The sequence below is a fragment of the Phyllobates terribilis genome, unplaced genomic scaffold (assembly GCF_046119375.1).
Source record: "Phyllobates terribilis strain yellow unplaced genomic scaffold, ASM4611937v1 Scaffold_7__3_contigs__length_470593459, whole genome shotgun sequence".
NCBI lineage: Eukaryota > Metazoa > Chordata > Amphibia > Anura > Dendrobatidae > Phyllobates > Phyllobates terribilis.
The window spans coordinates 321,112,781-321,135,163 of record NW_027362767.1 but is presented as its reverse complement, the minus strand read 5'-3'; positions in this window follow the sequence as shown (position 1 = coordinate 321,135,163).

The following is a 22,383-nucleotide window of genomic DNA, read 5'->3' as shown; positions in this document are numbered from 1 at the left end:
GGGACTGTGCTCTCCCTTAGGAGCAATCTCGCCCTGCCCTCTGAAGTGAAGTGTAATGGATGCAAATGTGTGGGTCCCGGGCAGTACTCCTTCCTTACCTGAGAGTGAGATACCACACCTCTGGGTGAGTACCTTTGTGGCGACTGAACCCGCAAGGGCGCCACATACCCCCCTGGTAAAACACAGCATGTCCGCGGGCTGGAACAGAGTAAAACAAATTTTAGACATGCAACATTTTTAGATGCATCACATATAAGAATATCACACAACTTTTTTTTTCTTCCCTTTATGGGAGGCACATTTTCTTGAATGTTACATGTTACTGTATCAGCTTATAACATTATAAAACTTTCTTCCAATAAAATTCTCTTCACATTAATAAAACATTTTCCATATCAAACATTTTCAATAAACTACAGTGAAATCTATAGCCGGGTGTCCATTTTACTGAACAAGGTGCAATTTGAGGGACCCGTCCGAAAACCATCAACGTATGCCCTGGGCGTGGCTGCAGGGCATAGGTGATCCAGCTGTTGGACCACGTCTTCGGCCACGCCAAACTGTTTTTTGTTCAGTGGTCTTTATATATAAAACCAATAAGAAGCACCTTAAGAAGTGCAAACTATATACAGTTTAAAAGTTTTTGACTGCTCACAGTCCTCATTCTGTCAGTTCTTATACCCTTACCGGGTAACTAAGTAAACACACAAAACTTTTTCAGTTCACAATACAAATGCTATACCCTTCCGGGTAACTATATACAGTTTCTTCAAACGAATAGCTCAATAGTGGTGCTCCCTCCTGGGAGACACCTGTTCTTCGTAGGCTGGCCCAGCCGGGTCGTCAGCCTCGAACTGCAGGAGCATGCCCTCCTCCTCTGCCACTACTCTGTGTACATGGAGGGCATACAAGCCCCGCTCTCCTCTGTGCCGGGTATAGGTGACCCGGTCACCAGGGTACAGATCCCGCTCTGGATGTCCCTGCTGTAAATGGGACTCCACGTCCCGCCGATTAACAAAGAAGTCTGTGCCAAGTTGTGATTCCTGGATAAAGCCCCATCCTCCATCCAGGTCAAACTTGATGACGACCCCTTCTACCCGTGGATCGGGTGTTGCCGGCTTGGCTTTGCGGGCCCGGATCTTCTCCTCCATGTTGTGGGCCTCCATTCTCTCCCAGCGCACCCGGGGACGCCGCTCTGCCTCTAGTTGAAGGAGTTCCCGCTGGCAATGCTCTTCCCCGCGTGACGCCTCCTTTTGGGTCTCCCGGGGAAATCCAAATCAGGTCACCCGCCGGGTTATCCCATCGGAATTGGTCTCCCTCTTCTCCCTGGGCAACCGAGGGTGTGGGAGCGGGCAGTAAAGGGAAGCTCTGGTTTTCAACCTCTGCGGACCAATAGCAGGCCGCTCGGCCGTACACCCATTCGGGTGTGGGGGCAGTTGGCTCCTGCAAGGGGCCTAGGAGCAGGTCGGCGTCGTGAGCGCCCGGGAATGAGGTTCCTGCAGGGGGACCAGGAATAGATCAGCTCCAGTGGCGTCCGGGACAGGGATGTCGCTCCTACCTGCTCCCGCGATCGCTCCGGCACTATCCATCACCTCCTGGTCCGGGAGTAGCTCCGCCGGGGCTGGGGCGCTGCTGGTCACATGCAGCGCAGACTGCTGCCGGGTCAGCAACTTCTCCAGTAGCTGGGCCCTCCAGACAGCGACGGCAGCCTGCTGGGCCTCCTCCATTCTTCTGCCCAGCTCTTGCACCTCATCTCGGAGGAACCCAGTATCCTCCAGGGACAGCTTCGTTAAGATCCCCTCCAGGTTGAGGGATGACGCACTTGGTTGCAGGCCACGGCCCGGAGTCTGAGCCTGGTCTCCGTCCATGTCGCCTGCCGGGTGCGGTCTGACTGCTCTGCTGGAGACCCCGCCCTGTCTCCAAGGTTTCTTCTCTCTTCTCTCTTCTCCCCTTTCTTGGGCGATCCCATGGCTTCTTGCTGTCGGCCACACGTGGGGGCGGCTTCCCCAGACTGATGGACATATCCAGGTATATGGATATGCAGCATCTTCTTGCAGCATCAGAGAGTACATAATTCGGACTAATATCTCAGCTATGACGCTGCTCTGAGCTGTCAATTGTCAGGAGTGCACAGCCCCCTGGAAAACAGAAAACCAAGAAGTACGGAAGCAGTACGCTCCTAAAGATAGGATCATGAGAATAATCCTTTAAAGAAGCACTCCTTCCATCAAAGATTTTTATCCTCTTAATATATTGCAGTCATGATATTATATAGCACTGTGTAATTACAATTGCTCATTTTGCCTTTCTACCCAGTTAATTTTTCTCTTTTCCATTAGGTCTATGACATCACGTGCATGAAAACTGACTAGCTTAATCCTTCTAAACTCTATGTAGAAACAGGAGGCCATACTGTAAAAATATCCTAATAAAAAGAATTTTAAAGAAAAGAGACTTCCTGTTTCTACATGGAGCAGACAAAAGAGAATAAATATCTGGGTAGAAAGGCAAAATGAGCAATTGTAAGTATACAGTGCAATATAATATGATGATTGCAATATATTAAGAGTTTAAAAACTTTGATGGGAGGAGGAGCGCTTGTTTAATAATAGTAAATACCATTTTAATTGTGCCTTGCCACAGTTCAGTCTCTGAGCTCCTTGGGCAGTTCATTTGAGCTCATGATTCTCATTTGGTCTGACATACACTGTGAGCTGTGAGGTCTTATATAGACAGGTGTGTGCCTTTCCAAATAAAGTCCTATCAGTTTATTTAAACACAGCTGGACTCCAATGAAGGAGTAGAACCAACTCAAGGAGGATCACAAGGAAATGGACAGCATGTGACTTAAATATGAGTGTCTGAGCAAAGGGTCTGAATACTTATGACCAGTTTTTCTTTTTTAATAAATTTGCAAACATTTCTACATTTCTGTTTTTTTAGTCAAGATGGGGTGCAGAGTGTACTTTAATGAGAAAAAAAAATGAACTTTTTAGAATTTACCAAATGGCTGCAATGAAACAAAGAGTGAAAAATGTAAAGGGGTCTGAATACTTTCCACACCCACTGTATTTCTTTTTTAAAGATAATCTAGAAAAAAAAGTGTTATTTTTGCCATTGTTTCCGTCCATTTTTTATACAGTTCATATTTCACATTAATAAATTGTTGCTTTCATTCTCCAGGATTCCTAATGTGTAGTTCTTTTATGTTTTTATGTGATGTATGTACAATAAAAGTTGTTGTTTTTTTTGCAAAATATTTTCCTCTTATGTTATCTTATTTTGGAATACAAAGGTTTGGGGGGGGGTGAACTACTCTGAGTATTACAGTTTGTCTTTATTATTTTATATATATTTGTATTTGTTATATAGTATGTCCCACAAGAGTTCATAAAATATCTTGCATTTCGCATTTTTATTTTTGCTTAGTTTTCTGATGTAATTGGGGCATCCATAGAAGCCCCAGTTATACGATGTCTGCCTATAGTGACGTAAGTGGGGCAGGAAAATTCACAGTTTCTTTAGTCCAAAACTCCTGAGCTACTTTTTAAAAATGTATAAGACAATGGTGGCTCTGCCCCAAGGCACAAAGACTGTGGATTAGAGCATTTTTTTCTCATTCTCTCTGTTACAGGTCATAATTAGTGTTGAGCATTCCGATACTGAAATATCGGGTATCGGCCGATATTCGCGGTATCGGAATTCCGATACTTAATTCCGATACTTTTGCAATATCGTATACCGGAATCGGAAGTTCCCATAATGCAATGAGCCATTTTCATTTTATTCAGCCAATGAGGATCCTAAGAAGTGTGGGCACATCCTGTTAGGCATGTAGGCATCTTAACTAATGGCATGGCTGTGATTGGCTGCTGAAATGATGTCATGATGCACTATAAAAGCCGCCGCCGCCATTTTGAGCTCACTCTGCTGTGAATTCAGTTAGGGATAGGACGCTGTTGTTCTGAGGGACAGTTTTAGCTACCTATTTGGTCTATTCTGCTTTACCCAAGCTACTTTATAAATCGCTGTGCCTTGCAGTGCTAGTGCACAGTTCTCTGCTGTTCACCGCTTTCTGCAAGGTCTCTGTGTGTGAGTGCAGCTCACCCTGTAGTGTGTGCTTCAACCACGTCTGGTTGTAGTGCAGTGTGTGTCACTGCCTCATACATTGTCCTTTTTTGCCAATTCACAATTTTTCCTGATATCTCCTATTAGTGTGGTGGTTCCATCCGTATTCAGCTAAATTGGTTCCAAACACACTATATAGGAGTAGATAGAGACATTTTTTTCCGTCTTGCAGCGCTAGTGCACAGTGCTCTGCATCTGTACTGTTCACCGCTGTCTGCAAGGTCTGGTGTGTGAGTGCAGCTCACCCTGTAGTGTGTGCTTCAACCACGTCTGGTTGTAGTGCACTCAGTGTGTGTCACTGCCTCATACATTGTCCTTTTTTGCCAATTCATAATTTTTCCTGATATCTCCTATTAGTGTGGTGGTTCCATCCGTATTCAGCTAAATTGGTTCCAAACACACTATATAGGAGTAGATAGAGAATTTTTTTTGGTCTTGCAGCGCTAGAGCACAGTGCTCTGCATCTGTACTGTTCACCGCTGTCTGCAAGGTCTGGTGTGTGAGTGCAGCTCACCCTGTAGTGTGTGCTTCAACCCCGTCTGGTTGTAGTGCACTCAGTGTGTGTCACTGCCTCATACATTGTCCTTTTTTGCCAATTCATAATTTTTCCTGATATCTCCTATTAGTGTGGTGGTTCCATCCGTATTCAGCTAAATTGGTTCCAAACACACTATATAGGAGTAGATAGAGAAATTTTTTTGGTCTTGCAGCACTAGTGCACAGTGCTCTGCATCTGCACTGTTCACCGCTGTCTGCAAGGTCTGGTGTGTGAGTGCAGCTCACCCTGTAGTGTGTGCTTCAACCACGTCTGGTTGTACTGCACTCAGTGTGTGTCACTGCCTCATACATTGTCCTTTTTTGCCAATTCATAATTTTTCCTGATTTCTCCTATTAGTGTGGTGGTTCCATCCGTATTCAGCTAAATTGGTTCCAAACACACTATATAGGAGTAGTTAGAGGAGCCTTTCTGCAGCATTGGGCCCTGCAGCCCCAGCCAGATTAGTATTAGCCTATTTTTTGTAGCCTCATCTATTGCATTGTAGGTTACCTTCCTACATTGTAATAGCTACAAAAAGTTTGTGATACTATCGTTATTACATCTTTAGGCACATCCAGTGTCTTTTTGTGACAAAAAAAACCTAAATAAAGTTCACCAAACTCTCCACTTTACAGTTGTGTAGGCCACATTAGCTCATATTAAAGTCTAGTCCACACTTTATAAAATTAGTGTTTCTTATACCTGTTAGCAGCTGTTCAGGAATAAGCACACTAAGCCCTTAGTACTTTTCTGCCTATCTTTATCAGTCTACCAAGATGAAGAAGGCAGGGAGTAAGGCATGTGGTCGTGGGCGTGGGCATGGAGTTTCTGCAGGGAGAGGACGTGAGGATTCTGTGCCTGCAGGGAGAGGACGTGGGGATTCTGTGCCTGCTGCGGGCACCAGTGACTCAGCATCCCCCAGTTTTACCAGGGAACAGTCCTTTATGCGCAGCTTTGTAGGAGCTAGCCGTACCCCACTGCTGCGCGAGGACCAAATTGAAGCCGTTGTCGGATGGATGGCAGCTAACGCATCGACTTCAATTAGTTCCAGATCCTCTCAGGTCCTGAGCACTGAAGAGCACCCATCTGTCTCTTCACCACCTGCCAAATTGCCCAGGCAGTCAGAGAGCCCTGGACAGGAGCCATCTCTACTTCTGTTCTCTGAATCTCTTGGCTTGGAAAGAGGGGGCCAGCCAAGCAGAATTCGAGAATTTGAAGAAGAGGTAGTATGCAGTGATGCGAAACCGTTTTGTCTCTCTGAATCTGAAGAGGCGGGTGGGCCAGTGCCTATGGTCAGCAGCACACCTCAGTACTCATCTGATGATGAGACTCAGGTGCCACTTTCTGGTGCGTACTGTGCTGTCGAGACTACCCAGGAGAAGCAGTTGTTTGAAGAGGGTGGTGTAGATGATGAGGTCCTTGACCCATCATGGCGTGAGGGACAGGAAGGTGGTGGGAGCAGCTCTGAGGAAGAGATTCCCCGAACGGCCCAAAAAGGAGGGAGAGGAAGGGGGCAGACTTGGTTGCCTGTAGCCTCCACTTCGGCACCCATTAGGAGAATGGCTCTTCCAAAATCCAAAGCGGGCGCTCCCAAGACTTGCAGTGCCTGGTCCTTTTTGGACACAGTTGCAGATGACATTTGCTTTGTCAAATGCAAGCTGTGTAATCAGAAGGTGAAAAGAGGGAAAAGTGTCAGCAACCTCAATACCACAAATATGTGGAAACATGTGCTGACCAAGCACGTGGTGGAGTTACAAAAAGACACTGAAGACCTAGGCCAACCTACAGCGCCACCTACCACCTCTTCAGCTCGTGTTGTAGCCTCTTCCTCCAGCTAACACACAGCTGGTTCGGCTTCCTCACAGGATCGCCATGGAAGAATCTCTGGCACTGTTGTACAGAGACACAGTGTAATTCCACCCACAGCACCACTTTCCCAGTCATCCTCACACTCCCAGGCCAGTCTACAGCCATCGTTAGCACAGGCATGGGAGAAAAGGCGCCCATACTCGGCAAACCACCCCCGAACACAGGCTCTGAATGCTGGCATTGCTAAACTACTGGCCCTTGAAATGCTATCATTCAGGCTGGTGGAGACTGACACATTCCGTAACTTTATGGCATTGGCAGTCCCACAATACAACGTGCCCAGCCGCTTTTATTTCAGCAGGCAAGCCGTCCCTGCCCTGCAACATCATGTGGAGGGAAAAATTAAACATGCGCTACAAAACGCCGTCAGTAGCAAGGTCCACCTGACCACCGATGCGTGGACCAGTAAGCATGGACAGGGACGATACCTTTCCCTCACTGCCCATTGGGTAAATGTTGTGGAGCCGGGTACAAATCTTGAGAGTGGCGCTGTACGTGTTCTGCCAACTCCAAGGATTGCAGGAATCCAGTCTGGACACATTGACTCCTCCTCATACTCCAGTTCCTCTGAATCAGCGCTGCAGGAGCCGTCACGGTCTACCTCCACATCGACCCGTGAACGGTTACCTGTTATGGTGACCAATATGAGCACAGCCGTGGCCAAACGTCAACAGGCCGTATTAAAATTAATTTCTTTGGGGACTCGAAGCCACACAGCGCAGGAGCTCTGGAATGCCATCAAGCAGCAGAGCGACGTGTGGTTTGTGCCAGCGAATCTCCAGCCAGGCATGGTAGTGTGTGACAATGGCCGAAATCTGGTGGCAGCTCTGGGCCTAGGCAACCTCACTCACATCCCATGTCTGGCACATGTGCTCAACTTGGTCGTGCAGAGTTTTTTGAGGGACTATCCGGATCTTGATGCACTGCTTCACAAGGTCCGCATAGAGTGCGCTCACTTGCGGCGTTCCAGCAATGCAAGATCACGCATTGCAGCTCTGCAGCGCCGATTACGTCTTCCGGAACATCGCATCATATGTGACCTACCCACCAGGTGGAATTCAACGTTACATATGTTGGAGAGGTTGTGTGAGCAGCAGACAGCAGTAATGGAGTACCAGCTGCAGCAGGCGCAAACAAGTCGCAGTGCGCGCCGTTCACACTTCACCACCACTGAGTGGGCCTCTATGAAGGACATTTGCCACGTTTTGCGTGCCTTCGATTATTCCACGCGGATGGCGAGTGCAGATGATGCACTAGTCAGCATGACTATCCCCCTTATCTGCCTGCTTGAAAAACCACTGCAAGCACTAAGGGACGAGGTTTTGGAAGAGGTGGAGGATGAGGAGTCACAAATGCCATCTGCTTCTCTACAGTCTGTGCAACGTGGTTCCTCACAAAGGCCTAGGCAGGGGACACTTTGTGAGGAGGATGAGGAGGAGTCAATGGATGAGGAAGACATCTGTCCAGAGGAGGGAGGTACACAATGCTCTAGTAGTCAGTATCTAGAGCGAGGGTGGGTGATGCAGAGCAGGCAGAGATCACGCCTCAAGCAGGGGACAGCGTTTCTTGGCCAGTTGGCAGTCTGCAGCACATGGTTGATTTCATGCTGCAGTGCCTGAGAAACGACCGCCGCATCGCCCACATTCTCAACACGGCTGATTATTGGGTGTCCACCCTCCTAGATCCTCGCTACCGGGACAACTTACAAAGCCTCATAACACCGTTGAACCGGGAGCGTAAAATGCGGGAGTACCAAGACGCACTGGTGCATTCCATCATGTTCTCCATTCCAACCGAGAGCAGTGCTGCTAGTGCTTTACAAAGCAGCTCAGTGCGTCGAGGCAGTGGAGGAAGCTCTGCACAAAGAGGGAGCAGAAGCAGCGCCTCAGCACAAGGCAAGACCAGTATGGCCGAAATGTGGCAAAGTTTTGTGTCCCCGCCGCCACAAATGTCTACACCATCACAGACGGCTCCAGTCAGCAGGAGGCAACGTTCCGTCAGATGGTGACAGACTACATGTCTTGCCCTCTTAGTGTACTCCCAGACGGCTCTTCTCCCTTCAAGTTTTGGGTCTGTAAGCTGGATACATGGCCAGAGCTTAGTCAGTATGCATTGGAGGTGCTAGCTTGCCCTGCTGATAGTGTATTATCGGAACGCGTCTTTAGTGCCGCAGGTGGTGTACTAACAGACCGTCGCATACGACTATCCTCCGATAACGTTGACCGGCTTACTTTTCTCAAAATGAACAAGGCCTGAATCTCTCATGAATTTGTCAGTCCTCTTCCAGAATAAATAATTGATGGCAACAGTATCCAGGTCTCCTGTTCTGTTCATGTTTCTACCACCTGAACTGTAATCCCTGAGCTCCAACACCGCCAGTTGGCGCTCGGAAGTGCCGTCTGCACAGTCAACACTTGCTGCCGTGTTATTGGGGTTCAGTAACGTCAGCTGTTCCCCTGCTGTGCGGACGGCAATTTCTCCTGCTCTGTCCACATTCTCACTACTACAGATTTTAAAGTTGCTCCAATTACACCTCTGGCTCCTCTGTTTTCAGTATTATCCCTGAGCTTCAACACTGCCAGTTGGCACTCGGAAGTGACGTCTGCACAGTCAACACTTGCTGCCGTGTTATTGGGGTTCAGTAACGTCAGCTGTTCCCCTGTTGTGCGGACGGCAATTTCTCCTGCTCTGTCCACATTCTCACTACTACAGATTTTAAAGTTGCTCCAATTACACCTCTGGCTCCTCTGTTTTCAGTATTATCCCTGAGCTCCAACACCGCCAGTTGGCGCTCGGAAGTGCCGTCTGCACAGTCAACACTTGCTGCAGTGTTATTGGGGTTCAGTAACGTCAGCTGTTCCCCTGCTGTGCGGACGGCAATTTCTCCTGCTCTGTCCACATTCTCACTACTACAGATTTTAAAGTTGCTCCAATTACACCTCTGGCTCCTCTGTTTTCAGTATTATCCCTGAGCTCCAACACCGCCAGTTGGCGCTCGGAAGTGCCGTCTGCACAGTCAACACTTGCTCCAGTGTTATTGGGGTTCAGTAAAGTCAGCTGATCCCCAGCTGTGAGTCCGGCAAATTCTCCTGCTTTGTCCACATCCACTGTACTACGGATTTAAAACCTCCTCCAAATACACCTCTGGCTCCTCCGTTTTTAGTATTTACCCTGGGCTCCAATACCGCTAGTTGCTGCTCAGAAGTGCTGTCTGCACAGTCAACGCTTGCTCCAGTGTTATTGGGGTTCAGTAACATCAGCTGATCCCCAGCTGTGTGTCCGGCAAATTCTCCTGCTTTGTCCACATCCACTGTACTACGGATTTAAAACCTCCTCCAAATACACCTCTGGCTCCTCCGTTTTTAGTATTTACCCTGGGCTCCAATACCGCTAGTTGCTGCTCAGAAGTGCCGTCTGTACAGTCAACGCTTGCTCCAGTGTTATTGGGGTTCAGTAACGTCAGCTGATCCCCAGCTGTGTGTCCGGCAAATTCTCCTGCTTTGTCCACATCCACTGTACTACGGATTTAAAACTTGCTCCAATTACACCTCTGGCTCCACTCTGTTTTTAGTATTTACCCTGGGTTCCAGCACCGCCAGCTGGTTCTCGGTAGTTCCATTTGCTCTTGTACCTTCTACTACCCATCCGGGTTCCAGTACCGTCAGCTGGTTCTCTGCAGTAACTTTGGCACGGGTACTCCCTCCTGCCCAGCCTGGCTCGCGGCCTTGAACTTTTTTTTACATGGGTACCTTCTGCTACCCATCCGGGTTCCAGTACCGTCAGCTGGTTCTCGGCAGTGCCTTTGGATTAGGTGCCTTCTTCTCGGTATCCAAGTTCCACCAACTTCTGCTGGTCCTTGGTAGTGCTTTCTGGCACAGGTACCTCCTGCTTAGTAACCGAGTTCCAGTACCGTCAGCTGGTCTTCGGCAGTTCCATTGGCTCTTGTACCTTCTGCTACCCATCCGGGTTCCAGTACCGTCAGCTGGTCCTCGGTAGTTCCATTTGCTCTTGTACCTTCTACTACCCATCCGGGTTCCAGTACCGTCAGCTGGTTCTCGGCAGTGACTTTGGCACGGGTACTCCCTCCTGCCCAGCCTGGTTCCAGCACGCCAGCTGTTTCCGGGTAGTGTCAACGTCACTTTGCCTCCAATGCGTTGTCCTGTCGTGTTGCGGTCGGGTTAGCCGACTCTATGGTGCCTGCAGTTTAGGTGACTCCTATGTGGGCTGCGGGATCTGGCAATGAAGGCTGGTTCCATAGTGCCAATAGGACAAGCACCCCCTGTAGGACTGTGGGTTTTGGTAACTGCGGCCGGCTCGCGGCCTTGAACTTTTTTTTACATGGGTACCTTCTGCTACCCATCCGAGTTCCAGTACTGTCAGCTGGTTCTCGGCAGTGCCTTTGGATTAGGTGCCTCCTTCTCGGTATCCAAGTTCCACCAACGTCTGCTGGTCCTTGGTAGTGCTTTCTGGCACAGGTACCTCCTGCTTAGTAACCGAGTTCCAGTACCGTCAGCTGGTCTTCGGCAGTTCCATTGGCTCTTGTACCTTCTGCTACCCATCCGGGTTCCAGTACCGTCAGCTGGTCCTCGGTAGTTCCTCAGCTTTCTTGTACCTTCTGCTACATTTCCAAGTTCAAGCTTTTTGAAATGGTTCTTGGTAATCACTCTAGATCTCCCTGACGAGGACCCTGAAGACGAGGACCCTGAAGACCAACCCTAAGAAGACGAGGACCCCGAAGACGAGGACCCTGAAGACGAGGACCCTGAAGACCACCCCGAATAAGACGAGGACCCTGAAGACCACCCCGAAGAAGACGAGGACCCCGAAGACGAGGACCCAGAAGACCAACCCGAAGAAGACGAGGACCCCGAAGACGAGGACCCCCGAAGACGACGACCCTGAAGACCACCCCGAAGAAAACCAAGAAGATGACCCTGAAGAAGTTGACCAAGAGGACAAAGAAGAGAAGACAAGCACCAAGATACAGAAGAACAAGAGACAGAAAACCAAGAAGCAGAAATACAAGAAGCTGCAGAACAAAAAGCGGAAGAACATTAAGCATAAGACTAAAAATCAGAGCAAAAGATAATATCTAAATTATAAGCAGAAGATGACTAAGCAGTGTATGGGGGTGAGTCCGTTCCTCCTCGTGGTGCCCCTGGAAAAGACCTGCTGCTGCAGGCCAAACTGAACGCGGACAAATCCTGTTGTAAATCTTTTGTGACGGGCAGAACGAAAGGTGTAATGTCCAACCTTTTATAGATAACAACTACAGGAATGCCTGTCACAAATAAGAATATGATGAAGAAGAAGAATATGAAGAAGATGAAGAAGTAGAATATGAAGAATGTAAAAAAAAAGAATAATATGAAGAAGGTGAAGAAGAAGAAGATGAAGAAGGTGAAGAAGAAGTGGATGAAAAAGATGCTGAAGATGATGAAGGAGAAAGTGTGGGAGAAGTAAAAAAGAAGGTGAAGAGCATGGAAGTAGTGAAACATAAATATCTGACAAAATATAAAAATACTTAACATAGTCAATATTTCCGTAACTCAGAACGTCTTAAAAAAAAATATTAATTCCTGCTATTCCATTTGATTGGGCTAAACCTCTATGCCTTTATTGTCTCCCCCACCTCCCCCAATACATTCTACATTATTCTTAGTTGTTTTCCTTCATGTAGAATTAACCTACAAGGAAAGAAAGGGTTTATTTTCATTCCGATATTTCTGTCCCATTGACTTGCATTGGTTTCCGGTATCGGAATCGGCGATATCCGATACTTTTTCAGTATCGGTCCGATCCAATCCGATCCGATATTTCCCGATATCGGAAGGTATCGCTCAACACTAGTCATAATTTAACCCCTTAAGCCCCGCGGGTGGTTTGCACGTTAATGACCGGGCCAATTTTTACAATTCTGACCACTGTCACTTTATGAGGTAATTACTCTGGAACGCTTCAACGGATCCCCCTGATTCTGAGACTGTTTTTTTGTGACATATTGTACTTCATGATTGTGGAAAAATTTCTTCGATATCACTTGCGTTTATTTGTGAAAAAAATGGAAATTTGGCGAAAATTTTGAAAATTTTGCAATTTTCAGAATTTGAATTTTTAAGCCCTGAAATCAGAGCGATATGTCACACAAAAGAGTTAATAAATAACATTTCCCACATGTCTACTTTACATCAGCACAATTTTGGAACCAAAATTTTTTTTTTTAGGGAGCTATAAGGGTTAAAAGTTGACCAGCGATTTCTCATTTTTCCAACAAAATTTACAAAACCATTTTTTTAGGGACCACATCACATTTGAAGTCACTTTGAGAGGTCTGTATGACAGAAAATACCCAAAAGTGACACCATTCTAAAAACTGCACCCCTCAAGGTGCTCAAAACCACATTAAAGAACTTTATTAACCCTTCAGGTGCTTCACAGGAATTTTTTGAATGTGGAAGAAAAAAATGAACATTTAACTTTTTTCACAAAAATGTTACTTTAGACCCAATTTTTTTTATTTTCACAGGGGTAACAAGAAAAAATGGACCCCAAAATTTGTTGTGCAATTTCCCCTGGGCACGCAGATACCCAATATTTGGGGAAAAAACACTGTTTAGGCGCACGGCAGGGCTCGGAAGGGAAGGAGCGCCATTTGACTTTTTGATTGTAAAATTTGCTTGAATAATTAGCAGACGCCATGTTGTGTTTGGAGAGCCCATGTGTGCCCAAACTTTGGAGCTCCCCCACAAGTGACCCCATTTTGGAAACTAGACTCCCCAAGGCACCTTTCTAGATGCATAGTGAGCACTTGGAACCCCCAGGTGCTTCACAAATTGATTCGTAACAATGAAAAAGTGAAAAAAAACAACACTTTTTCATTTTTATGAATCAATTTGTGAAGCACCTGAGGGTTCCAAGTGCTCACAATGCATCTAGATAGGTGCCTTGGGGGGTCTAGTTTCCAAAATGGGGTCACTTGTGGGGGAGCTCCAATGTTTGGGCACACAGCGGCTCTCCAAACGCAACATGGTGTCACTAGCAATTTGAGCCGATTTTCCGTTAAATTTGTTAGAGGACACCATGTTGCATTTAGAGAGTCCCTGTGTGCCCAAACATTGGAGCTCCCCCACAAGTGACCCCATTTTGGAAACTAGACTCCCCAAGGCACCTTTCTAGATGCATAGTGAGCACTTGGAACCCCCAGGTGCTTCACAAATTGATTCGTAACAATGAAAAAGTGAAAAAAAACAACACTTTTTCATTTTTATGAATCAATTTGTGAAGCACCTGAGGGTTCCAAGTGCTCACTATGCATCTAGATAGGTGCCTTGGGTGGTCTAGTTTCCAAAATGGGGTCACTTGTGGGGGAGCTCCAATATTTGGGCACACAGCGGCTCTCTAAATGCAACATGGTGTCCGCTAACAAATTTAACGCAAAATTGGCTCAAATTGTTAGCGACACCATGTTGCGTTTGGAGAGCCGCTGTGTGCCCAAACATTGGAGCTCCCCCACAAGTGACCCCATTTTGGAAACTAGACCCCCCAAGGCACCTATCTAGATGCATCGTGAGCACTTGGAACCCCCAGGTGCTTCACAAATTGATTCGTAACAATGAAAAAGTGAAAAAAAAAACACTTTTTCATTTTTATGAATCAATTTGTGAAGCACCTGGGGGTTCCAACTGCTCACTATGCATCTAGATAGGTGCCTTGGGGGGTCTAGTTTCCAAAATGGGGTCACTTGTGTGGGAGCTCCAATGTTTGGGCACACAGGGACTCTCTAAATGCAACATGGTATCCGCTAACAAATTGAATGGAAAATCGGCTCAAATTGTTAGCGGACACCACATTGCGTTTGGAGAGCCCCTCTGTGCCCAAACTTTGGAGCTCCCCCACAAGTAACCCCATTTTGGAAACTAGACCCCCCAAGGCACCTTTCTAGATGCATAGTGAGCACTTGGAACCCCCAGGTGCTTCACAAATTGATTCGTAATAATGAAAAAGTGAAAAAAAAAAACACTTTTTCATTTTTACGAATCAATTTGTGAAGCACCTAGGGGTTCCAAGTGCTCACTATGCATCTAGATAGGTGCCTTGGGGGGTCTAGTTTCCAAAATGGGGTCACTTGTGGGGGAGCTCCAATGTTTGGGCACACAGGGACTCTCTAAATGCAACATGGTATCCGCTAACAAATTGAATGGAAAATCGGCTCAAATTGTTAGCGGACGCCACATTGCATTTGGAGAGCCCCTCTGTGCCCAAACTTTGGAGCTCCCCCACAAGTGACCCCATTTTGGAAACTAGACCCCCCAAGGCACCTTTCTAGATGCATAGTGAGCACTTGGAACCCCCAGGTGCTTCACAAATTGATTCGTAACAATGAAAAAGTGAAAAAAAAAAACACTTTTTCATTTTTATGAATCAATTTGTGAAGCACCTGGGGTTCAAAATGCTCACTATGCATCTAGATAGGTGCCTTGGGGGGTCTAGTTTCCAAAATGGGGTCACTTGTGGGGGAGCTCCAATGTTTGGGCACACAGGGACTCTCCAAATGCAACATGATATCCGCTAACAATTTGAGCCAACAATTTGTTAGCGGATATCATGTTGCATTTGGAGAGTCCTTGTGTGCCCAAACATTGGAGCTCCCCCACAAGTGACCCCATTTTGGAAACTAGACCCCCCAAGTCACCTATCTAGATTCATAGTGAGCACTTGGAACCCCAGGTGCTTCACAAATTGATTCATAAAAATGAAAAAGTATTTTTTTTTCACTTTTTCATTTTTATGAATCAATTTGTGAAGCACCTGGGGGTTCCAAGTGCTCACTATGCATCTAGAAAGGTGCCTTGGGGGGTCTAGTTTCCAAAATGGGGTCACTTGTGGGGGAGCTCCAAAGTTTGGGCACAGAGGGGCTCTCCAAATGCAATGTGGTGTCCGCTAACAATTTGAGCCGATTTTCCATTCAATTTGTTAGCGGATACCATGTTGCATTTAGAGAGTCCCTGTGTGCCCAAACATTGGAGCTCCCCCACAAGTGACCCCATTTTGGAAACTAGACCCCCCAAGGCACCTATCTAGATTCATAGTGAGCACTTGGAACCCCAGGTGCTTCACAAATTGATTTATAAAAATGAAAAAGTGTTTTTTTTTTCACTTTTTCATTTTTACGAATCAATTTGTGAAGCACCTGGGGGTTCCAAGTGCTCACTATGCATCTAGATAGGTGCCTTGGGGGGTCTAGTTTCCAAAATGGGGTCACTTGTGGGGGAGCTCCAATGTTTGGGCACACAGGGACTCTCCAAATGCAACATGATATCCGCTAACAATTTGAGCCAACAATTTGTTAGCGGATATCATGTTGCATTTGGAGAGACCCTGTGTGCCCAAACATTGGAGCTCCCCCACAAGTGACCCCATTTTGGAAACTAGACCCCCCAAGGCACCTATCTAGATTCATAGTGAGCACTTGGAACCCCAGGTGCTTCACAAATTGATTCATAAAAATGAAAAAGTATTTTTTTTTTTCACTTTTTCATTTTTACGAATCAATTTGTGAAGCACCTGGGGGTTCCAAGTGCTCACTATGCATCTAGAAAGGTGCCTTGGGGGGTCTAGTTTCCAAAATGGGGTCACTTGTGGGGGAGCTCCAAAGTTTGGGCACAGAGGGGCTCTCCAAACACAATGTGGTGTCCGCTAACAATTTGAGCCGATTTTCCATTCAATTTGTTAGCGGATACCATGTTGCATTTAGAGAGTCCCTGTGTGCCCAAACATTGGAGCTCCCCAACAAGTGACCCCATTTTGGAAACTAGACCCCCCAAGGCACCTATCTAGATTCATAGTGAGCACTTGGAACCCCAGGTGCTTCACAAATTGATTCATAAAAATGAAAAAGTGTTTTTTTTTTCACTTTTTCATTTTTACGAATCAATTTGTGAAGCACCTGGGGGTTCCAAGTGCTCACTATGCATCTAGATAGGTGCCTTGGGGGTCTAGTTTCCAAAATGGGGTCACTTGTGGGGGAGCTCCAATGTTTGGGCACACAGGGGCTCTCCAAACGCAACATGGCGTCCGCTAACAATTTGAGCCGATTTTCCATTCAATTTGTTAGCGGACACCATGTCGCGTTTGGAGAGCCCATGATGTGCCTAAACAGTGGAGCTCCCCCACAAGTGTCCCCATTTTGGAAACTATACCCCTCAAGGATTTTATTAAGGTGTATAGTGAACATTTTGAACCCAGAGGTACGGCACATTATTTGTTTACATTAGGTCATCATATTGAATAAGTTGTCATTATTCTTGAGCGCAAGTGCTCGCTACTTGAGTTTGCATCGGGTACTCAGGTATGCACCATGTACAGCGTGTGCTCGAGTGACATGCTCGAGTCCCTGCTCCGCATGTTTCACGGTTATTAGACACCCAAAAAAAAACATGCGGGGATCGCTCGTGCATGGCAGGCAATCCCCGTAAAGTTTTTTGGCCGCGAAGCATATGGGGCAGAGACTCGAGCATGTCACTCAAATACCCACGATACTCAATGCATACCAGAGCACCCGATGCAAACTCAAGTAGCGAGCACTTGCTCTCAACACTAGTCGCCATATCGTCATCTTTTTTTCTTACTTTTGAAAAAAATCCCAACCCCAGCCCTAACCCTAGCACAACCCTAGCCCCAGCACAACCCTAGCCCCAGCACAACCCTAGCCCCAGCACAACCCTAGCCCCAACACAACCCTAGCCCCAGCACAACCCTAGCCCCAAACCCAGCCCTAACCCTAGCCCAATCCTAACCCAAGAGTTTATTTTTGACGCCGTTCCTTGTGCGGTATAAGTGATTAGACGACTTTATTCTTCGGGTCGGTGTGATTACAGCAATGCCAGAATCATATGGGGTTTTTATGACTGACAGCTGTCACACACTAAAAGACGCATTTTTTGTAAAATCTAATTTTTGCATCGCCATATTTTGAGAGCTATAATTTTTCAAGATTTTGGCAGACAGTCATGTGACGGCTCGTTTTTTGCGGGATGACTTGACGTTGTTATTGGTGCCATTTTCAGGCACGTGACATTTTTTGATCGCTTTCTATTCCGATTTTTGGGAGGCAGAATAAACAAAAACCAACAATTCAGGAATTGTTTTTTTTTTTTTTATTCTGTTCCGCGTGTGGTAAAATTGATGAGGTAGCTTTATTCTTCGGGTCAGTACGATTACAGCGGTACCACATTTGTATCATTTTTCTATGTTTTGGCGCTTATACACAATAAAAGCTATTTTATAGAAAAAAATATTTTTTAGTATCGCTTTATTCTGAGAGCTATAACTTTTTTATTTTTCGGCTGATGGAGCTGTATGGTGGCTTGTTTTTTGCGGGACGAGATGACGTTTTCAGCGGTATCATTTTTATTTATATGCGTCATTTTGATCGCGTGTTATTCCACTTTTTGTTTGGCGGTATAGTGATAAAGCATTGTTTTTTGCTTCGTTTTTTTTTTTTTTTTTTTACCGTGTTCACTGAAGGGGTTAACTAGTGGGACAGTTTTATAGGTCAGGTTGTTCCGGACGCGGCGATACCAAATATGTGTACTTTTATTGTTTTTTTTAAATTTTTTTTATAATAATATTTATTGATGGGTACATTATATTTTTATTTTTGGTGTATTATTTTTTTATTTTTTTATAATATTTTTGCACTTTTTTTTTTTTTTTTTTTTCCACTTTCACACAGTTTATACACTTTATGATTTTGTCCCACTCTGGGACTTTCACTTTTTTTTTTCTGATCGCCTGCATGGCACAGGAATGGAGCACCATCCCTATGCCATGAAGGCTGTGAGAAGTGCACAGTGTGAAGATTGCTTGGAGATGCACTGCGCATGTCCAAGCAATCTTCCTGCTCTCTGGTGACCCGGATGTTGTCATGACGACATCGGGTCGTCATGGCAACACCCGGGAAGCCTTTGCAGACTGCGCTGGAAGCCGGAAGAGGAGGTGAGTATCGCCGATCACCTCCCCTTGCCCCCGCAATGCCGCGATCGACTTCGATCGACTTCGATCGCAGCATCGCGGGGGTTAATGTGCTGGGAGCGGTGCAGGACCGCTGCCTGCACATAGTACCGGGTGTCAGCTGTGACAATCAGCTGACACCCGGCGGCGATCGCGCCCGCACAGCCTGTGTGCGCGCGCGATCGCCATGACGTACTAATACTGGTCTGGGTATTAAGTCCCAGGGCACAGACGCGTATTAGTACGTCAGATGTCAGTAAGGGGTTAAAGAAAAACCCCTGCGAGGCTTTATTAAACAAACATATGCACAATATTCCCAAACATTCTAGTACTCTTATTTCTTTCATATTCCTTGCTGACAAAAAAAAATATCGCCTTAGGTAGGGCTTGACTTCTCGGAAGTAAACAGACAGATATCTTGGAATATGATTAATTAGAAACTTTCAGCTATATTTTCTGATAAGGTAGAAAAATTAGAGAAAATGTAGTCACCTTGGGGAGAACACAGCAACCATACTCCTATACTACAAATCACATTTATCATTTGACTCTCTCTTGGGCACCTTTCCCTTTTCTTTCCTCTTTTAATGCCCTTAGTTTTTTTTTATTTTATGAATCAAAAGTTTGTACTTATGTTTTTTTTAAATATTATTATACTGTTTGTCTTTGAAACTTTTAATAGAAGTTAACAGTTTTTTTTTCAAAAAATGTATTACATAAGAATATGTGTGAAATATATACCATATTGTCCCTTAAATTAAAAATAGCATTAGTCTGTTTGATTCAGGATTCTTTGCATTCTGGGCAGTAATGCAAGTAATGTTTTTTAACTTTTCAGTTACTGTTCTTCCTAAAATTGTCCTCAGTTAGCCCAAGCAGATGCCCAAGAACGAATTTGTATCAAGACACAATTTATCTGAACGTGTCCATCTGGCTAATGGCCCGGAGTCCTGCAAATCGATCTGCCCACCTCTAATACTCACCTGTCTCACCGCCGCAGCTCCACACCTGGTCATCTGCTGGCTCCCTCCTTCCTGCTCTTGTTTAATTACCTTCTGTTTTCACTCCTCAGCATCACTAGCACTGAGTGTAACTCTGGTGGGAGTGAAGCCACTGAGCCACGGGCTGGGCTTACCCTGGAGGGGTGTGACTTGGTGTCTACCGGGTTTAAACTAGGGCCTCCAATGGTGAGGATAGGCTGGGCTGCTGGTAGACACCAGGTACCACTCCAGGACAGTCCCCAGAAGGCGCAGGTACGAGGTACAGGAGGGAAAAGACAAAGATGTGGTCAGACAATCCGGGGTCAGGGCAGGCAGCACAGGTTCAAAACACATAGCAGAGGTCAGGAGTAACGATAAACAAGTTAGATCCATAGCAGGAGAGACAGAACAAACATGCACCCACAGGAACCAGAGACTAGCAACTGGAAACCAACGTTCTGGCTAGGAGTGGTGGGAGGAGCTACCTAATATAGAGCCTACTGGCGTGGGATAGGCTGGGTAACCTAATCTCTGCGGTACACAGCAGGGTTAAATTCCTGTAGAGACCAGCCATGCCCTCTGAGACCAAATGGAAAGCACATTCAGATGCAGCAGTGCTGAGGAGTGCAAGAGGCAAAACTCAGTGAGCCAGCCTGACTGACCAAAGAGCTGTGGCTGAAGGACAGGTAATGGGCAAAATGTTTATATATTTTTTTATTTTTTACCTGTCTTTAAACAATTGGGTCACATTTGACTCGCATTTGGTAAATTCATTGCAAATTGAATTTCCCAGCCAAATTTGAACAAATCAGCCACATATAAATTTTTGCAGTCTTGCTCACTTCAATCTACTTTTGCTTTCTATTTTTTGGGATTGTCCCATTTAAAAGCAAAAGTAGTCCCACATCTATGTTGCTGCTCCATTTATTGTCTATGAGACAAATGAAGGTGGATGATGAAGATAGCAGTTCTGTTCACATTTTTATCAGTACAGTGCTAGAGTTTTCCTTTCTTGTTTTTTACTTTTGTCTCCTTTATACAAAAATGTATAAAATGAGTCTTAGCATGTATTTAAGGCCACTAAGGGACAGAGGAAGCAGGCAGAGGAAGCAAAGAAAGCATTTTTCTCATTATTTTCACTTTTTCATTTTTTCTTTTCCTGGTTTATTTTAATTGTCTTAATTCATACTAGTTTTTTCTTCCATATCCTCCGGTTTTATATTTGTCCCTGTTATGATTCCATGTTTGCATCCAGTTCCCATTATGCTGGTTGTTGCCAATAATTGCCAACCATTGGCGTCACCTCCACAGCCGCACCGGAAGTGATGCTCTTTGCCATCCAACAGCATCACTTCCTGTGGGTGCACTGGAAGTAATGTCGATGCTGGGCCTTTTTAAACCCAGTATTACACTGGCTTTACAGCGTTCTATACCCCAGCGACAGACATCGCCAATACACTAAGTGCTGCTTCCTCTATACCTTTGTGGCCTAACATATATGGTAAGACTCATTTTATACATTTTTGTTTCAGCTTTGTTTCTATACTGTATGTATGTCTTATGGAATCTGGGCACCTAAAACCTGACCAGGAGTGCCGTATTCTCCTTTCATGACAATGATGTCATGTCAGAAAAAGATGAAAATAGACCAAATTAAATTCAGGTAATGTTAAGAAAAATGAGACATCGCTGTTGAAGAGAAAGGAAGGATGTGGGGCAGCTGGCAAGGAGTAATACTGAATCTGATTGAAGCCCAAGGTATGAGGATTCCTACAATATTGAGTTTAGTGGGGTTTCAATTGTCAGACCTCATGATAAAACATTAATGGTATATCAATATCAATGTCTTTAGTGAAAATTGTCTAGTATTTAGAAATTAAAACTTTAAGAAATGTTCGCAAGTTGTTGAAACGGTGCAGATTTGCACTTGAAGCTTTGTCGCGGTAGTCAAAATGATGAGTTTTCAGCTACGTGCGCATGGAGTCTTTTTGTTGTTTTTTTCTTCAGGGCAGAAACTCCAAGTTTTTCTTCTAGTAGAAGCCTTTATTTGGATATTTGCAGGTGAAGTTTTTTGAGGAGGCTTTGGAGCAGAAATTGAATGGAAACTCTCTAAATCTTCTTCATAAACTCGAAATTAGTGATGAGAGAGCACTAAAATGCTCGGGTGCTTGTTGCTTGGGTCGAGCAAATTGGAATACTCTGGTGCTCGACACGAGCAACGAGCCCAATGTAAGTCTATGGGAAACTCGAGCATTTTTCAGGCAGCTCCCCCCGGCGGTCTGCAGAGGGCCTAAAAATTGCCCAATCGATGGGAACAGTGCTCAAATGGCATGGGAACAGCATGGGGAAGACCCCTGGAAGCATTTCTGACTCCCAGGTCACTGCTGTCAACAATGTTGTCAGAGATATTACGCCACTTTTACGGACTCACAATAAAACATACAAAAACAAAACCAAAATGGATTTTCCTGGGAAATATGTTAAGGAACATCCTTTCCAGGTTAATGACTTGTATATAAGGCAAAATAAATAACCAAAAACAAAAAAACTCCTCGATGCCTTAGGCTATGTTCACATGTAGCGTTTTTGATGCGTTTTTGCACTTTTGTATTGCTTTGAACCGTGACAAATGCATTCACCGGGAAATGTCATTTTAACATTTTACAACCTTATCTGGCCATGTGGTGTGTGAGACATGATCAGACACATCCTGTTTCATTTATGAAGGAGGGACTCTGAAAGTCACAAAGCCTATTTTTATAGGGCCGTCAGGCGTCCTTTACTATTCTTAAAGGGCCAGCAGTCGGCCCTCACTATTCTTAGAGAGCCATCAGCCGGCTATGCTTTGTTTTTCCC